General features: G+C 30.6%; 1 pseudogene; it reads right to left on the bottom strand.

The window, feature by feature from the left end:
- Positions 1–2,506: 2,506 nt before the first annotated feature.
- LOC125851033 (UDP-glycosyltransferase 75C1-like) lies at positions 2,507–3,940 on the bottom strand (annotated as a pseudogene).
- Positions 3,941–11,104: the final 7,164 nt, after the last annotated feature.

The following is an 11,104-nucleotide window of genomic DNA, read 5'->3' as shown; positions in this document are numbered from 1 at the left end:
GATTACTAATTATTATCCTATTATCCATCATTAAAAGCTTTCCCCCCCAAAGCTTTATAAACCCAATAACAGAAAGTGTAATTTCATTCCAATTTTTCATTCTGGTTCATTTATTTTCTCCCCCCAATAATAATAATAATAATAATAATAATAATAATAATAATAATAATAGACAATCAACATACACAATACAAGATTAGGCGTGAAGGATGGATTTACCTNGAACCACCCATCATATCCCTCTAGTCCTACCTCAATGATTACTAATTATTATCCTATTATCCATCATTAAAAGCTTTCCCCTTATAAACCCACTAACAGAAAGTGTAATTTCATTCTGGTTCATTTATTTTCTCCCCCCAATAATAATAATAATAATAATAATAGACAATCAACATACACAATATAAGATTAGGCGTGAAGGATGGATTTACCTGAGTCACTATCATTCTTCTTTCGTTTGTGGATTTTCTCGCCGCAATGGCTTGTGTTACAGTTAAAAATAAACATCTTGTTTAACTTATTCCAGCAAATGGGTCAAATGGTATAGGTATTAAGAATTTTATGGACTTGGCCCATCAACCACCAATTAAATTAATTATTTAAAAGAAAGTCCGTAAATTAAATTACGTAGTTACGCTAATAATTTAAAATTTTCATTTAAAATTTACGAAAAGGGTCTTTTATGAAAGAGAGAGGACTAGTTCTCAAAATCACTTAACGGGTCAATACATAAAGTTCAAGTTGAGTAAAAAGTAAAGATTGAAGTTCATTTCTTTAGAAGTATATGAGGACTATGTATTCCCAAAGATTTTAAAATGTTTTCACATTTAAACAAGAGAAGGAAACCTTGATTTCCAAAGAGCCTTTGTCTAGTTTTCAGAAAAGAGTAAATGCTTTCACAATTAAGCAAGAGGGGAAACTTTGATTTCCAAGATAGCCTTTGAGCTAAGTTTTTGAGCAATTATCTCAAATCACAGAAAGAAGTATGTTTTTAAACATAAGAGCTAGTATCATATTTTGCGAGTAGTATTGAGCATCGATGTGGGGGAGAGTTCAGACAACTCACAGCCCCCATAAACCATGTAGTCATCATAGGTAGAAAAAGGGTCATAATTTTTAGATGATTCATTAGTGCTTTTTTAGCATAGACTAGTGGATCCACTTAGTAGTTCAGGTTCTATACCCTCGGTAAGGTATAGGACGGCCCTAGCAGTGTGAGGTAAAACGCAGTATCATCACAATAGCTCTTAAGTGATGGTTGTCGGTTAGAGAAACTCCCACAACAGTATTATTTTGTACTTTTATATACATCTCAGAGTTGTGTTGTATCTTTGCATACACATTAGAGTTACTATTGTATTTCTAAATACTCATAGTTGATATCCATATTTTAACAGCTTTTCTTTACATTGCATTTATATTATTGCTTTATATTGAAATAAGTTAAGTTCAATTCAGTTGAGTTGAGACCAGGTTTGTTCTTTCAGTTCCTTTCAAGCTTATGTCTTGTTTTAGAATTCCCCTCGCATACTCGTACATTCAATGTACTGATGTCATTTGACCTGCATCTTTTAATGATGCAGACACAGGTAACCAGGATTAGCATCCAGCGCATCATTGATTTTAGTTGAGCTCCAGAGTTTGTTGGTGAGCCTCCTTCCTTCCAGAGGATCCTTTTTATTACATTCAGTATTAGCTAGTTCATTAGGATGTCGTAGGTCTTGTCCCGACATCTATCTCAGTTGTTTAGAGGCTTCATAGATAGACAATTAGATGTTAGTTCATTCATCATTATCTTGTTATTGGCTTATGTTCAGATTTAAGTTTCCACTTTGTCTAAGTTAAATGTTTATTTCTGAAACATTATGGGTTTAGTTTTGAGGCTTTTGAGTTATCTTGTATTTGGGTTCTCTTCTTAATGCTTAAAAGTCTTCCGTTGAGTAAGTAAGCCAGGACAAGGGTTCGCTTGGGACCATCAATGGTTCTCGAGTGCCAATCCTGCCGTAGGCTCGAGGCGTGACATTTGAACTTTTTAAAATTTTGTTTACCTTAGTTCATTGTTTTTTTTTTGTCTTTTATTTTTCTGTTGATTTTATTTACACTTTTTATTTTCTTTGTCTTCCTTTTGATTTACTTTAAAATTTAATTATAATAGTCTTATATTTAAAATAAGTTAGTTTCGAACGGATATTAAAGTAAGTAAAGGAATTAAATAAATAAAAAAACGTTAAAATTAAAGGATACTTTTTATTTTAATTTTAAAAAAATAAATATAATTTTCTAAAAATAATTAAAAGTGAAAAGATAAGAAATTAATGAAAGAAAAAATTAAAAGTTTAAATTGAGGAAGAAATTAAAATAATTATTTGAGAAACTAAGAAAATTATTTCATTATGAATAATTTCGAAGAAATTCACTATTTTTTTTTAAACGAAAAACAAACTCTTAAAAAAAACTAATTTATTGATAGCTATTCTATTAAAGTCATCTATCCATGAATGATTTAGTACTTGCTATGACCAAATAAAATCTCATTAGCAAAAGCCTTGAGATTCACACTTGATGTATCATTTTCCTTCATAGCTTCCTTAGCTAAATCACTCCATTTCTTAGCATTTCTTCTCAGTTCTTCCCCTTCTTCGCCGTCTCCCATTGCAATCGTGATACATTTACTGAATTTAACTCTTTCCACGACATCTTTTTCACTGACATTAACTCTAACACCATTCCTCCAAATATCTTGAATGAGTTTTGCATTACAGACTTGATCGTTCCAAAGTGGACATGCCACGATAGGTACCTTAGATGCTATGCTCTCTAAAGTTGAATTCCATTCACAGTGAGTCAAAAAACAACCAACATAAGGGTGTTTTAGAGCATCCACTTGCTAGCACCAACTCACTATCTTCCCCTGCTTTTCAAGTTTGTCTTTTCAACTCAACTTGTCCTCCATCTTATACCCGTCTTTTCCTTCCCTAATCACCCAGAAAAATGGCCTCCCACATTTCAGCAATCCGTGAGCAATCTCCTCCATCAATTGACTTGATATTTCGGAGTAACTATCAAATGCTATGTAGATAACTGATCCCTTGTCCATTGAGTTCAACCAATCCATATAATTCTTCGAACTAATCTCAATCATATCAGCTCAAAAAGTATTATCATCAAGAAATATTGAAGGAATTGAAGTCCCAATTCCCACCATAGTCACATACTTTAAAATTTTCAAAGCATCAAATTCCAAAGCATCAAAAGTGTTCACAAGAACTCTTGGATTTTTTTCACTACTCAACATTTCAATTTGTCTTTTAATAGACTTAATTGCCCAATTGGAACTCTCCACGTCATCAAACACAAAAGAAGGAAAATCAATTGGACTAAGTAGGGGCAATCCTGGTAACTCTACTATTCTGTCCTTAGCATCATAGTTTTTGAAATAATCAGAATAGTTTGTGAATCTATAATAGTAAACATCAAAAACTGTGGCAGGTTGGATCCAAAATAAGGTAGATGGGATATTAGTTTTTTTGGCCACTAAATCAACCCATTCCATGATAATAGTATATATGACATGTGAAAAAGGGGTTCCATTTTTTGCATTTGATTGGATCACATTGAAAATGAATTTTCACCCGCGGGACTTTACAGAAGAATAGAATAAATGAAACTCATCAATTGAACTTAACTGGAATTTGTCATCATAGCCATCAGAGAAAGGAGCAAAGCTTAATCCTTCAACATTTGGAAGTTTTTTTATTTTACTGAAAGTCGATAGGCTCGTGGTTAAAGTGACTCCAATGCCTAAATTGATTAATTGTTTGAAAAATTGAAGACATGGATTAATTTGGCCTTGGCCTGGAAATAGTGCTATAAGAACACGAGACTTTTCATTCTTCAAATTTTTCATGTTTTGGTTGGTGAAAAGAAAAGTGTCCATGAAGGAGAATGAAAATTTTAGGCAGGAGAACTTTATTAATGAATAAAGTGTTTTTGAACTGGCTTGATTACGATTGATTAAGGTCACACATATTTATACTAGTAAATAGATGGTTCTAGATGTAAAAACAAATATAGAAAATTTATCATATTATTTAAATATTTACCTTAATTATTAAGTTTTGAGATTTATATGAATATTTATTGAATAAAAAAATATCAAAAGATATTTTAATCAAACTTTCTAGAAGTCCAGAAGTATCTGGATTTATTGTTGTTCCAAAAATAAGCTTTATTATTCAGCAAAAAATAAAACAAGAAATGCATGAATACTTTAGATTAAGTAACAAAAATAATAGAATGATAGCAATTAGTATATTTTATTACCAGATATAACGTTTGCTGACAATTTAGAGATACAAAAGCATGATATTTTTATTTTTCCAAGAATCATCATTAATATTCATTAAAAAAATGCGAGAAATGCATGAGTATTTTAGTCTAAAAAAGCATAATGATAGCAAGTAGTATGCTTTATTATCAGATATAACGTGTGCTAACAAATTAGAGATACAAAAGCATGACATGTTTGTTGTTTCGAGAATTATAATTATTATTCAGTTAAAAATACAAGAAATACATGAATACTTTAGTCTAAAAAATAGAAGAAAAAAATGATAGCAACTAGAATTTTTTATTAGTCATCTTTATCAATCAATAAAAAATGACGAAAGAAAGGCATGAGTATATAGTACTTTAAACTAAGAAACAATAAAATATAATAATAGTAAGTAGTATGTTTTATCATTAGATATATCATGTGCTAACAAATTAAAGATCCAAAAGCATGACATATGTACATATTCGACTGTGAATTATTATTTTTCAAAAAATAATTAGAAACATGATAACGTAATTTAAAATTAGAATATAAAAAAGTAAGCACATGATGAAAAAAAATTCAACATATTTTTTCAATAAGGAGTGTAATTTTTTTTTATTGCCTTCAAGGGTTCATTAATTTGAAATAATCAAACAAGGAAATGTCAACTGCTCATTTTTCCTATGCAACCTAAGGTAACAAAACATTCAAGATATGAGTCATATTGATGTTTCACTAAACATTCAAAAGTTTTAAAAAATTTCATAATTTCTTGAACCCTCATATATCAGGTTGATTCTTTTTCTTGTTCCAAATACATGAAATTATAATTTAGGATGAAAGTACTCAAAAATAGTATTTTTGTCTGCTCTGATGTTGAAATATGTTTGAGAAGAGGTAAGTATGTTCTCTTTTTATCAAGTTCAAGCTTATGCTATGCTTTAGAATTCCCCTTACATGTTCGTACATTTCACGTATTGAGTTATTTGGCCTGCATCCTTTCATGATGCAGTTACATGTATTCAGGATCATCAACAACAACTTTGTTGATACCACATGGAGTTCGAGTTAGCTATGGTGAGCCTCCTTGCTTCCGGAGGATTTCATTTACTTTTCAATTTTGTCAGGATGTAGTGGGTCTTGTCCCGACTTCTATCTTTGTCAGTTAGAGGCTTCATAGATAGATAGTAGAGTTTCAGAAGTCTGTTCATTTATTTTGTTAAATGTTTTAGAGACTTAAGTTGCCCATTTTGGGGGGAGTTGAATATATTATATTATTCATAGTTTTTCATTTGAGTTAAAGCTTTGTAATTGAGTTTCATGAATTTTTATTCAGTTTTTAAGCTTTGTATGCTTAAGTTAGTCTTCCACTTGTAATCAGTCAGGATGAGGGTTCACTTGGAGACCAACAATGGTTCTTGAGTACCGGCCACGTCCAGGGTGTAGGCTCGGGTTGTGACATTTTTCTAGATTGGTCAAATATCTATTTTCAAGACTAATTAACTATCAACAGTTATAATAGGGAGAATATTGCAATTTATACATTGATTTTATGAAATGACAAGTAATATTACTCCCTCTGTCCCTAATTACTTGTCCACTTTTGAATTGACACACCTATTAAGAAATCAATTAATGACATAGTGAGTTTGCCATTTTACCCCTATTAATTATGAAGTGGATGAAAAGTTTTGCATTTTTCAAAGTAATTAGTCATTTAATTGAGGGTATAATAGGTAAAAAAAATATCCTTTCTTGATTTGTCAAAATGGACAAGTAATTAGGGACAACTATAAAAGGAAAAGTGGACAAGTAATTAGGGACAGAGAGAGTATGAACCAATTATTTATAGTAAGGACACAACGACAAAAATAACTTTTAGCGGCAATAAATAGACACATTAATAAAGAGTGTTGAAGTCTTTACCGGCATTAGTTAAGTGTCGTTAGATCCAGAACCCCTAAAGTCTCTATGGACATATACAAAGAGTGCTAATTGCCGCTAAAAATATATATTTAGCGGCAATTGAGCTATTGCCGTTAATTAATTGCCTTTAAAGATCATTTTTTATGTAGTGTATACAACATATAAAAAAGAACAGAGGAGTATTATTTTAGAAGTTTAAGAAGAATGAATTATTTTCTCTCTTATTTTACGCTTAATTTGATTCTTTCTTCTAAAATTAGTGTTACTTTAGCTCATATCACATTCATTAAGAAAAATTATAAATAAAAGATATAATTTACTAAATTATTTCTATTTATTAGATGCTTTTGAGAATTCAGCGCTATTAAAAAGAATAATTCTTTTACAATAGTCTAGATCTTTCTCCTTTTTTCTTTTAAGAAACAGATAACAGAAGTTAATTATATACAAGCACCACTCGATTAAAACAAAATAACATAATAGGAGTATTACCACAACCTTTTTGAATTTGCTAATTTTTTTATAAAACTAGCATAATTGGAAAGTATTCATCTTTTTTCTTAATTTTTGGGATGGAGAGAACACGTATTTAGCATGAAAAGAGAAAAATCAAGTTAAAAAATACCCCCCCCTCCCCCTTTTGATGTTTTATCCTATATGTATCACCCAAAGGACTCGAACTCAAGAGTTTTTTTGTTAAGGATGAAAGAGTATTTACTAGCTACTCTATCACAACCCTTGTTGGTCGTATAAATCATTTATCTTAAGAGAAGTACAAAGTTTAAAGTGGACAAGTAAAAATGAATGAAGAGGGTAGTAAAGGGAAAATGCATAAGTACCCCCAACCTATGCCCGAAATCTCAGAGACACACTTATACTATNATAAAAGGAAAAGTGGACAAGTAATTAGGGACAGAGAGAGTATGAACCAATTATTTATAGTAAGGACACAACGACAAAAATAACTTTTAGCGGCAATAAATAGACACATTAATAAAGAGTGTTGAAGTCTTTACCGGCATTAGTTAAGTGTCGTTAGATCCAGAACCCCTAAAGTCTCTATGGACATATACAAAGAGTGCTAATTGCCGCTAAAAATATATATTTAGCGGCAATTGAGCTATTGCCGTTAATTAATTGCCTTTAAAGATCATTTTTTATGTAGTGTATACAACATATAAAAAAGAACAGAGGAGTATTATTTTAGAAGTTTAAGAAGAATGAATTATTTTCTCTCTTATTTTACGCTTAATTTGATTCTTTCTTCTAAAATTAGTGTTACTTTAGCTCATATCACATTCATTAAGAAAAAATATAAATAAAAGCTATAATTTACTAAATTATTTCTATTTATTAGATGCTTTTGAGAATTCAGCGCTATTAAAAAGAAATAATTCTTTTACAATAGTCTAGATCTTTCTCCTTTTTTCTTTTAAGAAACAGATAACAGAAGTTAATTATATACAAGCACCACTCGATTAAAACAAAATAACATAATAGGAGTATTACCACAACCTTTTTGAATTTGCTAAATTTTTTTATAAAACTAGCATAATTGGAAAGTATTCATCTTTTTCTTAATTTTTGGGATGGAGAGAACACGTATTTAGCATGAAAAGAGAAAAATCAAGTTAAAAAATACCCCCCCCCCCCCTTTGATGTTTTATCCTATATGTATCACCCAAAGGACTTGAACTCAAGAGTTTTTTTGTTAAGGATGAAAGAGTACTTACTAGCTACTTTATCACAACCCTTGTTGGTCGTATAAATCATTTATCTTAAGAGAAGTACAAAGTTTAAAGTGGACAAGTAAAAATGAATGAAGAGGGTAGTAAAGGGAAAATGCATAAGTAGCCCCAACCTATGCCCGAAATCTCAGAGACACACTTATACTATACTAAGGTCCTATTACCCCCGAACTTATTTTATAAATAATTATCTACCCCTTTTTGGCCTACGTGGCACTGTCTTCTGGGTCCAGCGCGTGTTGACAATTTTTTCAAGCTATCGGGTTGATAGATGTGTGGTAATTAGGTCCTACGTACTAACCCCCACCCTCTGATCTCCTCCAACTTCATGGTTAAAGTCTTACCGTTAGATCAAGACCAGTTAAAATTTGAAGTTTATAAACTTTCTGATTTATTATTGAACACATAATTCGTTTTAGTTATTGATCAGTTTGTAACTAAGTTATTATACATATATAATAAATTTCATGATACATATTACATATACATAATTTAAGTAAAAGTTATTAACTTCGTTTGAACTTTATAACTATTGATCTAGCTCCGCCTTTGCTTACTATTGTTGGCAATAAGATAGTAAAAATATTTAGTCGGCCATTAGGATAGTTAGGAGGTTTGGTTTATGTCTTCCTCCTTTGAATTTTTTTGCTATTTTGATGATATATGAGATAGGGGTTGATGTCAATTAGCCCTTCTTCCTTCCTCTATTAATTTTTTGCAAAAAAGTTATGGTGCAGCCAAATGTTTTTTCAGTAATTATTAATAAACACCAGATAATAGCACATAAAAACTTGAATTGATTGATACAATAATCCAACTACTAGGAGTGACATATCCTAATTTCAATACAAACTACAATATGAGTGAAAAGACAAGAAATTAATCTACATTTTCTTGAAACCACTTATCTTCTTTGAATTGCAACAAGAAATTAATCTCCAAAATAAAAAAGTCATGAAAGTGACACATAAAAATCATAGGTTGCAACTTGCATATGGCCTATTTTGTGATCGAAATGAGATTTATAGCACGTGTTAGTATCCTCAATGGTGATGAGTGATTAGTTAGCGGGTTCATCTAAATCTAGATGTATACTTCGCGGAACATATTTTTCTTTTACTATATTAAAAGAGTGGCCGGTTTAAAGGAGGTACCAATATGCTAGTTATTTGTCAATAAAGTATTGAGCTCATGTTGATACATGCAAGATTCAGCTAGTATCAAGAAAAAAATTGCTTGGGTCTTTTCACTCATATTTTTCTTTTAATAAAATATAGAAACGAAGTCGTATTGAACCCTCTTTCTTTGATTTCAATTTTTGCCATTCAGGGATGGAGTGTTTAGTTGTAGCTATAGGGACCAAACTTAATAGCTTTCGTTTAAATTTTGTATTTATACTAAAAAATATTAAATATATACACTTATTAATTTAAAATTCATTAACTTTTAAAGACCAAAATCCTGAATCCATAAGCTTTAGAGACTTTGCCTCTATTTGTTACTATGCATATCTTAAAGAAGCCCACAATATTTTCCTCAAAGGATTAGCAAAATATGGTAGAAAACCAAATTTATGGTAAATCTGTCGCCCTTCCTTCAGAAAAATAAAATCAAATATGATTAAAAAAAAATTAGAACAAACACCTAACAATAACAATAATAATAGCACATAATGTAATGACCCGGAAAATCATTTTTGGGAATTTTGAACTATTTGTTGACTTTAGTTAATTAGTTGAGGGGGAATTGTGGATAATTAACTTAAGTGATAGTTAATGGGCTAAAGTGATCATATATTTAAGACCCTATACCATTTGTTCCATATAATTAAATTAAGTTAGTGAATTGTGTTTTCACTTTTAATACATAATTAATAATTCTTTATAGAAAAAAAAAAGATCTAACCCTAGAGGGAGACTCACTTTTGCGGCTTCAACAAGAAACTGACGAATACGGGTAATTCCAATCAAACTTCAAGCTTTGTTTATGTATATGTGATTGTTGGATGTGAATAACTTATTGTAATTTGTATTCAATGGATTCTTTATAGACATAGATGAGATTTCGAAAAAAAAAAAGAAAAAAAGAATGGTAAGTGGAATATATCTGTTGCACCGTGCACAAATTTTAATGAAGTTTTATCATGAAACATTAATGATATACTATGTGGATAAAATAATCATTATATTGGGTTGTTGGAAATAATTGGAAGGGAAAATATATGTATACATATGTCTTCTGCAAAGTTTAGAGTTTTTCAATAAAGTGAGTACTACGCTCCAAAAGAATCAGGTAAAATTTATATACTGTGATTTACCTTGTTCACAACCTTACCAATATTATAGTGTTAGAAATATTAAATTTTTAGAAAATGGTAAGTTCAAGTTTCGTTCAAATTAAGTGGGGACAAGTTGGTGATGTATATTTGGAGGGTTAATGATGAGTAGTGGTGAGGTAATCATTGGAAAATAATGTTTTGAAGGAATTAGTTAGTGCTCTACATATTTCTTGGGAGATTTGAACAATACTGGTTCTGTGTTATCATTTGAAAAGTAATATTCGTTGTTAAAGGTTACCGATTATGTATTGAACTTCGATTTAAGATCTTTCTTATTGTTATCACATTATGATTCAAGCTTTGATATATTGAGATATGAAATCAGTTATTAGGTGTATCATACGAAAACTATTAGAGTTGATATTGGAAAATTGAGACATAATCCTAGGCTTGAAACTTAAGAACTTGATTATAGATTTGAGTGAGTTTTCGGGTCTAGGCTAAGCCGATAGTAATATGGGTGTTGATTAGTTTTGAAATCTTATTGTGGTTATATATTTGAATAGATCGCTTTGAGTTGGAAGTTCAACGAAAAGGGAAGGCTCAAGTCCTGGAGTGAATTCTTGATCGATTGAGGCAAGTGGATTTCTAAACCCTTGTTAAGCGTATGAAATTCGTGTATTTCCATGTGGTATATGTTTGGGAGTAATGTGATCAATTGTTTGTGTGATGTGTTGAGAATTGATTGAAAGACTTGTTGAATCATTGTTGAAGTTGTATCATGATTGTGTTGTTGTGAATTGTGCAATGTTATGAAAATGGTCATCTCCT

This window comes from Solanum stenotomum, unplaced genomic scaffold (genome assembly GCF_019186545.1).
Source record: "Solanum stenotomum isolate F172 unplaced genomic scaffold, ASM1918654v1 scaffold21686, whole genome shotgun sequence".
Lineage (NCBI taxonomy): Eukaryota > Viridiplantae > Streptophyta > Magnoliopsida > Solanales > Solanaceae > Solanum > Solanum stenotomum.
Note: the sequence above shows the minus strand (reverse complement) of the source record. Positions and strands in the feature narration are given on the sequence as shown.